Source organism: Triticum dicoccoides, chromosome 2A (assembly GCF_002162155.2).
Source record: "Triticum dicoccoides isolate Atlit2015 ecotype Zavitan chromosome 2A, WEW_v2.0, whole genome shotgun sequence".
NCBI lineage: Eukaryota > Viridiplantae > Streptophyta > Magnoliopsida > Poales > Poaceae > Triticum > Triticum dicoccoides.
Window position 1 is genome coordinate 366,721,769 of NC_041382.1, and position 13,331 is coordinate 366,735,099.

Genomic DNA, 13,331 nt, shown 5'->3' on the forward strand with positions numbered 1-13,331 from the left:
GAGCGGCGGCGAGCGAGCGGTCGGCTCTGGCGTGCGCCGGTGGGTGGACGGCCCGTGCGGGCCTGACTTGGGCCCCGCGGGCCGCAGCGGCGGGGAGGAGAGAGGAGGCCGACATGGCATATGGCGTGCTGGAGTTGGGCGAGGGCGGCGGTGCGGACATATCCGCCGGCGGGGTGGATGTGTCCGGCGTGCAGAGGAGGAGGTAGGATAGGGTTTGCCCGTGATTTGAGGAGGTGGAGGTGTTTATATAGGCATAGGGAGCTAGGAGAGGGCTATGAAGGAGCTATTTTCTTCCACACGATCGTGATCCGACGGCGATGAGCATGGAGGGGAGTTGGTTGGGCTAGTGGGCTGTTGAGGAGGGGTGTTGGGCTTCAAAGAGAAGGCCGTTGGGGCATCAAACCACCTCCAAATGGAACGAAATTTGACAAGCGGCCTACTGGTGATGTGCCAAGGCCACTCGACAAATCTCGGCCCATTCCGAGAACGTTTTCCTCCCGCTCACGAAACGAGATCTGAGAGGTGCAACGACTGCATGTGAGAGTGTCGGATTCCGAAATGGACAACAAAGAAAATGACCGGATGCATGTTTTGAAAAAACATGCAGGTGAAATGCATATGCTGACATGGCAAAGTGAAAAACGCAAGCAAATGACATGGCAATGACGATGAATAACAGGAAGACACCTGGCGCATCGGTCTCGGGCCGTTACACGCGACGCCGTCAATCTGTTGCTGGACTAAGAGCAAGTCAGCACGCATGGTAGCTAGGTCAGCTTGGCGGAGGTCAGAGTTGCAACAACGGCCTTCTCGCGCTGCTCCGCCTCGTTCAGCTTCTCCTTAAGGGCAATGGTCCTGCCCTCAACCTCAACCTCCAAGAACTCCAGCTTCAGGCGGTGCTCGCTGACAAGATCTGCGCAAGCCTTCACCACCCTCTAGTCGACCTCCTCCTGGATCTTGGCTTCCCGCACAACTACTCCTACAGTCGGGAATGTCTCCACTCCACCCTGCATCCGAGCCGTAGCAGAAGCCGTCATGCTGAGTCGCCTGCAGTCTCTAGCGCCGCCCAAAGGACATGTGAGCAGCAGCGTGACCCACCTCGACATGGAGCTTTGGATGCCCAGGAAATTGTCGACATGGCCCGGGCATGACGTGAGGTAGAGGCAGCCAACACGGCGGCTCATCAGTCGCCTCCTATGACCCCTTTGGCTTTGCAAGGTGTCGATTCAAGCACACGAACCATCGGGATTCCTTGCCTGGTGCCGGCTCTGCGCAACGATCGAATGCCTAGTGATTTCAATGGCCCTCATAAGGTTTCCAACTACACGCCTGACCTTGAACTGGTGGCTTGGATTGAGAGTTACGAAATCGCCATGGACATGCTGGATGTTTGCGATGTAGTTTGTGCTAAGTACTTAACCATGATGCTGGAAGGACCGGCTCGTACTTGCCTGAAGAACTTGCCCCCAAATTCCATCAACACTTGGTCAGAGTTGAAGGAGCATTTTGTCAAGCACTTCCAAGGAACCTACAAGCACCCAATGGACAATTGTTGATATGCAGCATTGTGTCCAGTGTGAGGGCGAGTCGGCTCATCATTGGTCTCGCTGGGTCACGGATATTATCCACTCTTCTGATGGCATATCAGCTGCCCAGGCCATTTTGATTCTAGAGAAAAACTGCCATTTTGACCCTCTGGTCCAGAAGCTCGGCCGCCTCAAGTGAACGATTTAGGATACGGGAGTACTCATGGCTGTCCTGACTAGGTATGCAGAGTCGGACACCACGAAGAATCCTAACCCGGATAATGACCAAACTAGCAAGGGAAAGAAGAATGGTGGCGGCAAAGGTCAGCAGCAGAGTAACCCAGGGTACAACGACAACCATCATCCAGGGAAGGGCTGCATAAGCTCTCACCCATGTGGGAGGGCCTGTTTAGGGATGCCCGTGTCTCCAGGCCTAGCGTCGTGCGCTTGGAGACGCAGGACGAGATCCGCATCCAAAATGCCTGGAACATCCAGCACCTCAGGAAGTTCTACCCATGAAGCAAGGCCTAGTGCCTGTGAAGGTCTCCGCTCGTGACACTCTCACATAATAATGAGTGGGGTTGTACATGCCCCGGAGTCTTCGGAGTGCCGCCCTCGGGCCTCGGGGGCTCCCTCCCACGCCCTAGTGGCAGCACTTAGCTCCGCGCTGTTGAGAAGACTAGTCTAATTGTTGGACGCGACTGTTCACTTCCTTGCTTTCTGTAGTTGGTTTGCACCCCTTTTAATAGAATTTGGAGTTCTCACGTTTTTTATTGCCAAGTTGGATTTCCCCTTCATCTTCTCTCTTGCCCTTCGATCTTGGCCCAGGAGGAGCGGCAGTTGCCCGTCGCTCTTCATCGCGCGTCTTGTGCATGGGGGCTGGGCAGGTGTGTGCGTGCGCATTGGGCCCGCCCCGCGCCACAAACACACTTCGCCATAGCCCTATCCCCCAAGGCCTTGCATTTTTCTATCCTTTCAAGACACTCTCGAACGAGCTTGTAGACATGCGCCTCCCCTTTAGTCCGTGCCCCCAGGGCAGTGCGACGTGGTGCACTAGGCCGCAGCTAGCTCATGCCTGAGGGATTGTGATGAGGACATCAATACAATTGTTACACCCACAGCCCCTGCTGCTATAAATACTGGACCAATTACTAGAGCTCGCGCACGCCAACTAAATTACCAGGTACTTTCGTTTCTTGGTAATGATTCTAATGTTCATGAGAATATGATGCTGCCTAAATTGGATACATTTGTTTTGCTTACAAATGAAGGGCCTAGCTTGGAGAAGGATGAACATTGGATTAAGAACAAGCATGGAGATGATGGCATGCGCAAGGGGAACAAGAACGGAGTTACAAGTGATGATTTCAGGACTTTGAAGCCACCATAATGGGTGCATGAAGCCTTGGACGAAATATACAAGATGCCACTTCATAAATTTCGTCCCGAGGCTATTATAGGTGCTGCGTCACCTTATTATTGGGCTAGGCCCATGTAATTTCGAAAGACATAAGTATAGGCTATTTTTAGAGTCCGTATGTGTGGGGAAACAAGAGATAGGGTTGATTTCGGACCCCTCCACCAAGGGTCACGAAATTCCCCCCTCTTCCTCCATATATACAGCCCTTAGGGCATCGTTTAGACTTAGGGTTTTGTTTAGATTAAAAGTTCGCCATAGCTGCAACTTCGCGTACTTCGTTTGTGTTCAACGACCAGACAAAGGCGTCACAAAACCCCACCTTGATCAATAAAGCTTTCATCTTATATTCGCAATATCCAGATTGCAATCTCAGTTTCTTGCTTGTTCTTCGTTTGCTTGCAGGAAACAGACCCTCGTGGTCAGGTTGATCGTGCTCCGGCATGGTCAATAACCTCTCGGAGTTGGTTTAGCGATTGCTAAGGCGCGACGTCCTCGCACGTTCGTAGTCGGATCGTCAAAGTCGACTGCCACCAAAGCGATATCCATCATCTCATCGAAAGACGGGACACCTTTGCCTCTATCAAGTGGTATCAGATTTCCAGGTTGCTCGGTGAGATTTTACAGTTTTTCGTAGTTTAGATCGAGTCTGTTCTTCATACCTACAGTCCACGAAAAAGCCACAAAAAAAATTAGGGTTAGTTCATCATATCCGAACCAATCTGAGCCTTTGCATAATCTTTTTAGGGTTTTGCTTTGTTGAATTTGCGGTTGCATCGTCGTGTCTAGTTGCTGGTCCTAGAGTCTAGTCTTTTAGAGTTTCGAGTTCTGGTCATAAGTTGTCACGCCGCCGCCGCACCATCATCATCGCCCCTGCCATCTACCACCACCGCTTATCTGCCACCGCTTCGAATCCGTATCCATATACCACCACCGCTGTCATATACCACCACCGCTGCCATCTACTACCATATATCCACCACCAATCCGAGTTCTTGTCATATTAGGTTTGTTTTCGAGATCCATCTAGATTCCGATTCGTGTTTCGTTGCCGGAGTAGGTTTCGGAAAAAAAAAGAGTCCGGAAACCACGCTCCGTTTAGGCCCAAAATTTTTCGAAAACGCATTTTTCAAAAAAAATTCTGGCTATCCTATTTTTAGGTGTTTCTGAGTGTTTTGAGACAGGTGCCATTATAGGAAGTTTTTTTTTGACCCGTTTCCAGTTTTTGGGTCCGGGCAGTCGAAAAAAAAAATTGGTCGAAAAAATTTCGTGCCCATCCTGTCGGTTTGACCTAGGAAGAGTTTTGAGACACTCGCCATTATAGTGATTTTTCGCAAGAAAAAGCAGCGAAAAAAAACAGCGCAAAAAAAAGAGCGAAAAAAATCCAGAGTGTGCTTTTCCCTTGTTTACGTGCCGCGCTGTGATTTTGTTGGTGTTCTAGGCTCGCGTCTCTAGCACAGTCTAGCCTAGGACCAGCACAGTACCGTCGTTGAGCGTTTATTCAACTTTGCATCTCTGAATTGATTATTGCTGACCCTTTTTGCTACCATATTATAAGCCTTCCCAGCTCTACATACATCTACGTCGTGCGTTTGACTCTCCCTGGTAATCGCTCTATCCAAGCTTTGAGAGTTTTTGACTACAACGATTGCCGATCACCGCCTGCTGCTGGGTAAGAACTGGTAAGAATTTGAGATTTGCTTGACGGATTTGTGACACCCACCACCACCTCTTGTTAGTAGTCTGTAGGATCATATTCTTGTGTGTTTCTATTGCTGCTAACCATGACAGGATCACAAGCCGACGAGACTGATTGGGAGAACATGATGAATAAGGATTTGCATGATAAATTTCAGCAAATGATGAGTGGACAGGTGCAAGATGTGCTAAACAGATTTGAAGAGGCCATGGAGAAGATAGATGGCATGGAGAAGACGTTCGAAACAAAGCTCGATAACAAGTTTAATGAATTGCTCGCGCGTCTTCCACCACCACCACCTGCTGCACCTAACGCACCTCTCCAACAACAACAACAACGACTACCTCCACGTCGCGAAACAGATCTCCGCCGAGCGAGCCGTGTTCCTCTTGCGTTTGGCCAAACTGTTGGTGCTGCTGTTGATACTTCTGTGGCTCCTGCTGCTGATGCGGAGGAGGATGATTATGTGGGAGATTACGAGGATGATGTTGCTCAAAATCAGAACTACGTGCAACCACCTGCACCACAACCACCAGGTCGTCCACATGCAAATAATCACAATGGTAGGGCTTTCCCTCAGGTACGAGATCATGACCATCTTCCTAAACTGAAATTGAATATTCCACCTTTCGAGGGTAGATATGTTCCTGATATATATCTTACTTGGGAGTTAGAAACTCAACAACGATTTACATGTTTACAATATCCCGAGGAGAGACGGGTTGCCGCTGCTGTTTGTGCTTTCACTAGTTTTGCATGTGTATGGTGGTCTGAACATTGTAGATTATATCCTATTCCAACTACTTGGGCTGCTTTGAAAACTGCTATGCGTACTCGTTGGGTTCCACCATATTATCAACGTGAATTGCTTCAGAAATTACAGCGCTTAAGACAAGGAAAAAATTCTGTAGAAGAATATTATCAGGAATTACAAACTGACATGATTAGATGTGGTATTGTTGAGGAGAATGAAGCTATGCTTGCACGTTTTCTGGGTGGATTAAATAGAGAGATTCAGACCATTCTAGACTATAAGGAGTATACTAATATCACTCGTTTATTCCATCTTGCTTGTAAAGCTGAACGTGAAGTGCAGGATCGACAAGCATTGGCGCGAACTAACTTTTCTGCAGGCCGACCTTCATCATGGACACCGCGTGCATCTTCTACTTCAACTACGCCAGCACCTCAATCAGGTGTCTCCTCCAGTCGTGATACAAGAAAACAGGCACAACCACCATTATCTGCCAAGAGCGCACCTGCTGGGCCTGCACAGAGTTCTGCTTCTTCCATGGCATCAACAGGGCACACAAGTGATATTATTTGTCGTCGTTGTAAGGGAGGAGGTCATTATGCGAGAGAATGCAAATCTCCGCGTGTGATGATTGCTACCGCGGATGGTGGATATGAGTCCGCTAGTGACTATGATGAGGAGACTTTGGCTCTTATTACACGTGAAGAACATGGTGGAGATGATTCGGATCATGAGACGCAATACATGGCTCCTGAAGACGCTGACAGGTTTGAATGTTTAGTTGCTCAACGTGTTTTGAGTGTGCAGGTCACACAAGCTGAGCAAAATCAGAGGCACAATTTGTTCCATACCAAGGTAGTTGTGAAAGAACGTTCTGTGCGCGTCATCATAGATGGAGGGAGCTGCAACAACTTGGCTAGCATGGAGATGGTGGAGAAGCTTTCTCTCACCACAAGACCACATCCACATCCTTACTACATCCAATGGTTCAACAACAGCGGCAAGGTTAAGGTAACACGTACTGTTCGTGTGCATTTTAGTATCTCTACATATGCTGATTATGTTGATTGTGATGTGGTACCTATGCAAGCATGTTCCTTATTACTTGGTAGACCATGGCAATTTGATAAAAATTCTGTACACCATGGTAGAAACAATCACTATACTCTTGTTCATAAGGATAAAAATATTACTTTGCTTCCTATGACTCTTGATTCCATTTTGAAAGATGATATTAATAGAGCTAATAAAGCAAAACAGGAGACGAATAAGAGTGAAAATCAGATTGTGGCAAAAGAATTTGAGCAACAAATGAAGCCTAATAATAAACCATCTAGTGTTGCTTCTGAAATTAAATTGAAAAGTGCATGTTTATTTGCCACCAAATCTGATATTGATGAGCTAGATTTCAGCAAATCTGTTTGCTATGCTTTTGTGTGCAAAGAGGCATTATTTTCATTCGAGGACGTGCCTTCCTCTTTGCCTCCTGCTGTCACTAACATTTTGCAGGAGTTCGCTGACGTCTTTCCACAAGACGTGCCACCGGGATTACCGCCTATTCGAGGGATTGAGCATCAGATTGACTTAATTCCCGGTGCTTCACTGCAAAACCGTGCACCATACCGTACCAATCCAGAGGAGACGAAGGAGATTATGCGTCAAGTACAAGAGCTTCTCGACAAAGGTTATATACGCGAATCCCTTAGTCCTTGTGCTGTTCCTATTATTCTAGTGCCGAAAAAGGATGGTACATCACGTATGTGTGTTGATTGTAGAGGCATTAATAATATTACTATTCGTTATCGTCATCCTATTCCTAGGCTAGATGATATGCTTGACGAATTGAGTGGCTCTACAATATTCTCCAAAGTTGATTTGCGTAGTGGATACCATCAAATTCGTATGAAATTGGCAGATGAATGGAAAACAGCATTCAAAACTAAGTTTAGATTATATGAGTGGTTAGTCATGCCTTTTGGGTTAACTAATGCACCTAGTACTTTCATGAGATTAATGAACGAAGTTTTACGTGCTTTCATTGGACGATTTGTGGTAGTTTACTTTGATGACATATTGATTTATAGCAGATCTTTGGAAGAACATTTGGAACATTTACGTGCTGTTTTTATTACTCTACGTGATGCACGTTTGTTTGGTAACCTTGGGAAGTGCACCTTTTGCACCGACCGAGTATCTTTTCTTGGCTATGTTGTTACTCCACAGGGAATTGAAGTTGATAAAGCCAAGATTGAAGCTATTGAGAGTTGGCCGCAACCCAAAACGGTCACACAAGTGAGGAGTTTTCTTGGCCTCGCTGGATTCTATAGGCGTTTTGTGAGAGATTTCAGCACCATTGCTGCACCTCTCAATGAGCTTACAAAGAAAGATGTGCCTTTTCTTTGGGGTACCGCACAGGAAGAAGCCTTCTCGGTATTGAAAGATAAGTTGACACATGCTCCTTTACTCCAACTTCCTGATTTTAATAAGACTTTTGAGCTTGAGGGATTGTGATGAGGACATCAATACAATTGTTACACCCACAGCCCCTGCTGCTATAAATACTGGACCAATTACTAGAGCTCGCGCACGCCAACTAAATTACCAGGTACTTTCGTTTCTTGGTAATGATTCTAATGTTCATGAGAATATGATGCTGCCTAAATTGGATACATTTGTTTTGCTTACAAATGAAGGGCCTAGCTTGGAGAAGGATGGACATTGGATTAAGAACAAGCATGGAGATGATGGCATGCGCAAGGGGAATAAGAACGGAGTTACAAGTGATGATTTCAGGACTTTGAAGCCACCATAATGGGTGCATGAAGCCTTGGACGAAATATACAAGATGCCACTTCATAAATTTCGTTCCGAGGCTATTATAGGTGCTGCGTCACCTTATTATTGGGCCAGGCCCATGTAATTTCGAAATACATAAGTATAGGCTATTTTTAGAGTCCGTATGTGTGGGGAAACAAGAGATAGGGTTGATTTCGGACCCCTCCACCAAGGGTCACGAAATTCCCCCCTCTTCCTCCATATATACAGCCCTTAGGGCATCATTTAGACTTTGGGTTTTGTTTAGATTAAAAGTTCGCCATAGCTGCAACTTCGCGTACTTCGTTTGTGTTCAGCGACCAGACAAAGGCGTCACATAACCCCACCTTGATCAATAAAGCTTTCATCTTATATTCGCAATATCCAGATTGCAATCTCAGTTTCTTGCTTGTTCTTCGTTTGCTCGCAGGAAACAGACCCTCGTGGTCAGGTTGATCGTGCTCCGGCGTGGTCAATAACCTCTCGGAGTTGGTTTAGCGATTGCTAAGGCGCGACGTCCTCGCACGTTCGTAGTCGGATCGTCAAAGTCGACTGCCACCAAAGCGATATCCATCATCTCATCGAAAGACGGGACACCTTTGCCTCTATCAGATTGCGCAAGGAAGAGCAAGGTGCCCCACCAAGCTTTCTAACAACTCTGCAGCTTTACGGTGCCTCCCGAGGTTAACGGCTCATAAAGTCAGCAGCAAGGGGGCTTCACCACATGCCAAGAGGCACGCCCTCATGAGACAGGAAACTACCACGAGCGTATCAAGCTAAGTCATCCTACCTCACTCACTCGAAACATAGGGTATCACGACATAACACCAAAATAATAAGCATAGCATAGTGGCACAGGTGCAATTGTTCGTTACACGCCCCAGCAGGGCCTTCTACTTTTTTAAAAATGCAGGAGAAAGGAAAGGCATAACAAAAGTGGCCCGCGCGACCACAACAACTCCTGAGGCCGGGCTCCGGAGGCCCCCGGGCTCAGCCCGATCCTTCCTCCCGCTTCATCGGAGTGTGACGACGAGATGATCGGCCAACTTCTTCGAAGCGAGCCCGACGACATGGCAGCTGGTCGTAGCCACCGCTGCCTGTGCTCTCATTGGAGGAGGAGCCGCCACTACTGAATGAGCCATGTCCATCGCCAAGGGCAAGCTCACCCTCAGTGTCATCAGGACTGTCGTCAAGGCCAAGCTCATCGTCGCCGCTGCCGTCTTCGGGGCAGCACCCTGCGTGACGGCCATCTTCCCCAAACACCCTCACGTAGAGGGTCACGACGCCGTCGTACTTGAAGTGGACGGTGCACCTCCTTCTTAGGTCGTGCGCGCGGGCAAACGCCTGCCAACCGCGGGCCAAGGACACGTTCCCAGCGGCGGAAACTTCGACCCTGACCCATGAAGCTTTGCTGCAGTAGCCGTTAGCCTGCAGCCAAAGGCCGTCAGGGCCCGCGACCAACAGCTCGCCCGTGAAGAAGCGAGGGAGCAGGAGCCAGGTGCTGGTCGGCCTCTCCGACCACGCAACAAACTCTGAAAGCACTTCCGCCGAATAGAAGCGCAGCCGAGGAGGCCGGACAACTATAGTGTGCCTCCCTCCATCGCAAGGGCTGCCTCGCTGTCGGATTACGGGTTCTGGCAAACCGTTGTGAGGTTCGAACTCTGGGGTGCGCACGAAGAACACTCTCTTCCTCGCTCACTCGCTCGCTCACTCAATGATTCCATGGCCTAGCTCGACGAACCCAAAGAACAAGAGACACGAGGGTTTATACTGGTTTGGGCCACCTTGCGGTGTAATACCCTACTCTAGTTTGTGGGTGGATTGCCTCAAGGGGCTGAGGATGAACTAGTACAATGGATGAACAACCTCGGGAGGTGATGTGTTCTTGAGCTAGATGAACTGGCAAGCTCACGGGTGGAATGGATCTGATCCGTCCCTCTCTCCCCCTCCTATGGTGCTGGCTAGGTCCTATTTATAATGGCCTTGGTCCTCTTCCCAAAAGTTAGGCGGGAAGAGATCGCACAACGACCAAGTTTGAAGGGGGAGAACTAGTACAAGCTATCCTGACAAAAGGTGGTCTTCGCCTGCCAAAGGCTCTGGTGGTGATGCTGCTGTGGGCTCCGCGATGACCTCACTTCTGCTGGTCTTGGTCTTGTTGCACCGATATGGAAACCTTTGCCTGATGCCCCGGGACCCTGCGCCTGTGCTCGCCTCCTTAGCACCAAAGAGGAAACTAGTACACTGCTCCCGCTGGAGCCTGCCTGGCCTTGGTCGTCATGGCTCACGTCATGTGAACCTCGCGAGGTGCCCCTTGCATAGATATATTTGTGTCAGGACCCCGATCCTAAGTCACACCGATCTAGCATGTAACACATCATATCACTTTGCGGCCTCACACACGGTATTCCCACGGGTGCCACTTTACCTGGCCCGGGACCATTTGCGCCTTTTGGCTCACGTATATTATAGTGTCGCTAGCATCCATATGAAAGAGAACCCGGGCTGACATGACTAGTCGTAAACCTAAGGTGGCACTAACTTATAGGGACATGCATACATGACCCAACAACGAACGTGCTGGTCATCAACGTATGAACCCAAGTCGTAGCAAGCTACAAGGACTTAAAGGAACAACGCGTGACATTTCCCCAAAGGGACAGACACAGGAACGAGGAAGGACACATGCCAGCCAGCCAAAGTGTTCCGAGCAGTAGCAAGCTACCATGGCTTAGTGGAAGCACTAGGAGACATTTCCCCATAAGAGAGGCTACCAAGAATAAACAACTAGGTTGTCGGATCACACACATAACAATACACATTACACGTACGCATAACATGCAAGTATGCATTGTACAACATGCATCACAACATAACTCAACAACTCATATAGATAAAGGCCTAGAAGAGACACATGGCATTTATTACAAACAGGGGTCACATGACCCAACATACAGAGCATATAGGCAACGGAAGCATAACATGTCTGAGTATAGACAACTACAAATGGAAAAGGCTGAGAAGCCTGACTATCTACAAGACCCTCCCAAGGGTACACGATTGTAGCCGAGGTAACAAACTAAACATCAAAGTCCACACGGAACTACTAGTGAGACTGAACTCTCCTTGCAAAAAATATAAACTAAGCAAACATGAGTACAAATGTACCCAGCAAGACTTACATCAGAACTAGCTACATATGCATCAGTATCAACAAAGGGGGTGGTGGAGTTTAACTACAGCAAGCCAGCTTTGACTCAGTAGCTATCGTGTACTACGACTACAAGTAACTCTTTGAGGTGGCGCACATGAGTCCACATATTCACCATATCAATACAGCACTATGGATCCGCTCCCGTCTCCCTACGAGAAGGCCATCCATAACACTCACGCTTATCTTGCGCATTTTAGAGTATCCACTTTCACTTGTCTATGAACTGTATTAGCAACCTAGTAGTCCTTTACCGCAGACGTGGCTATTCGAATAGAACAAGTTAACCCTGCAGGGGTGTACTTCTTCACACACGCTCTCGCCACTTACCGCCATGTACACGTCATGTATCTCGGCAACCATCAAGCGGAAGACTGGCGAGGGTGTCAGCCATGACCTGACTAACCACATGATACGTGTCCAATGTTTCTATAATTTTTGATTGTTCCATGCTATTATATTACCCGTTTTGGATGTTTATGGGCTTTATTATACACTTCTATATTATTTTTGGGACTAACCTATTAACCGAAGGCCCAGCCCAAAATGTAGTTTTATTGCCTATTTCAGTGTTTCGAAGAAAAGGAATATCAAATGGAGTCCAAACGGAATGAAACCTTCAGGAGAGTTATTTTTGGAACGGAAGCAATACAAGAGACTTGGAGTAGGCGTCAGGGAAGCTTCGAGGAAGCCACGAGGCAGGGAGGCGCGCCCTACCCCCCTGGGCACACCCCCACCCTCGTGGGCCCCTCATGGCTCCCCTGACCGACTTATTTTGCCTATATATGTACATATACCCTAAAAACATTGAGGAGCACAATAGATCGGGAGTTCCGTCGCCAGAAGCCTCCGTAGCCACCGAAAACCAATCTAGACTCGTTCTGGCACCCTGCCGGAGGGGGGAATCCCTCTCCAGTGGCCATCTTCATCATCTCGACGCTCTCCATGACGAGGAGGGAGTAGTTCTCCCTCGGGGCTTAGGGTATGTACCAGTAGCTATGTGTTTGATCTCTCTCTCTCTCTCTCTCGTGTTCTTGAGGTGGAACGATCTTGATGTATCGTGATCTTTACTATTATAGTTGGATCTTATGATGTTTCTCCCCCTCTACTCTCTTGTGATGAATTGAGTTTTCCCTTTGAAGTTGTCTTATCGGATTGAGTCTTTAAGGATTTGAGAACACTTGATGTATGTCTTGCATGTGCTTATCTGTGGTGACAATGGGATATCATGTGATCCACTTGATGTATGTTTTGGTGATCAACTTGCGAGTTCCATGACCTCGTGAACTTATGCATAGGGGTTGGCACACGTTTTCGTCTTGACTCTTCGGTAGAAACTTTGGGGCACTCTTTGAAGTTCTTTGTGTTGGTTGAATAGATGAATCCGAGATTGTGTGATGCAGATCATATAATCATGCCCATGGATACTTGAGGTGACATTGGAGTATCTAGGTGACATTAGGGTTTTGGTTGATTTGGGTCTTAAGGTGTTATTCTAGTACGAACTCTATGATAGATTGAACGGAAAGAATAGCTTCGTGTTATTTTATTACGGACTCTTGAATAGATCGATCAGAAAGGATAACTTTGAGGTGGTTTCGTACCCTACCATAATCTCTTCGTTTGTTCTCCACTATTAGTGACTTTGGAGTGACTCTTTGTTGCATGTTGAGGGATAGTTATATGATCCAATTATGTTATTATTGTTGAGAGAACTTGCACTAGTGAAAGTATGAACCCTAGGACTTGTTTCAAAGCATTGCAATACCGTTTGTGCTCACTTTTACCACTTGCTACCTTGCTGTTTTTTATATTTTCAGATTAGAAAAACTATTATCTACTATCCATATTGCACTTTTATCACCATCTCTTCGCCGAACTAGTGCACCTATATAATTTACCATTGTATTGGG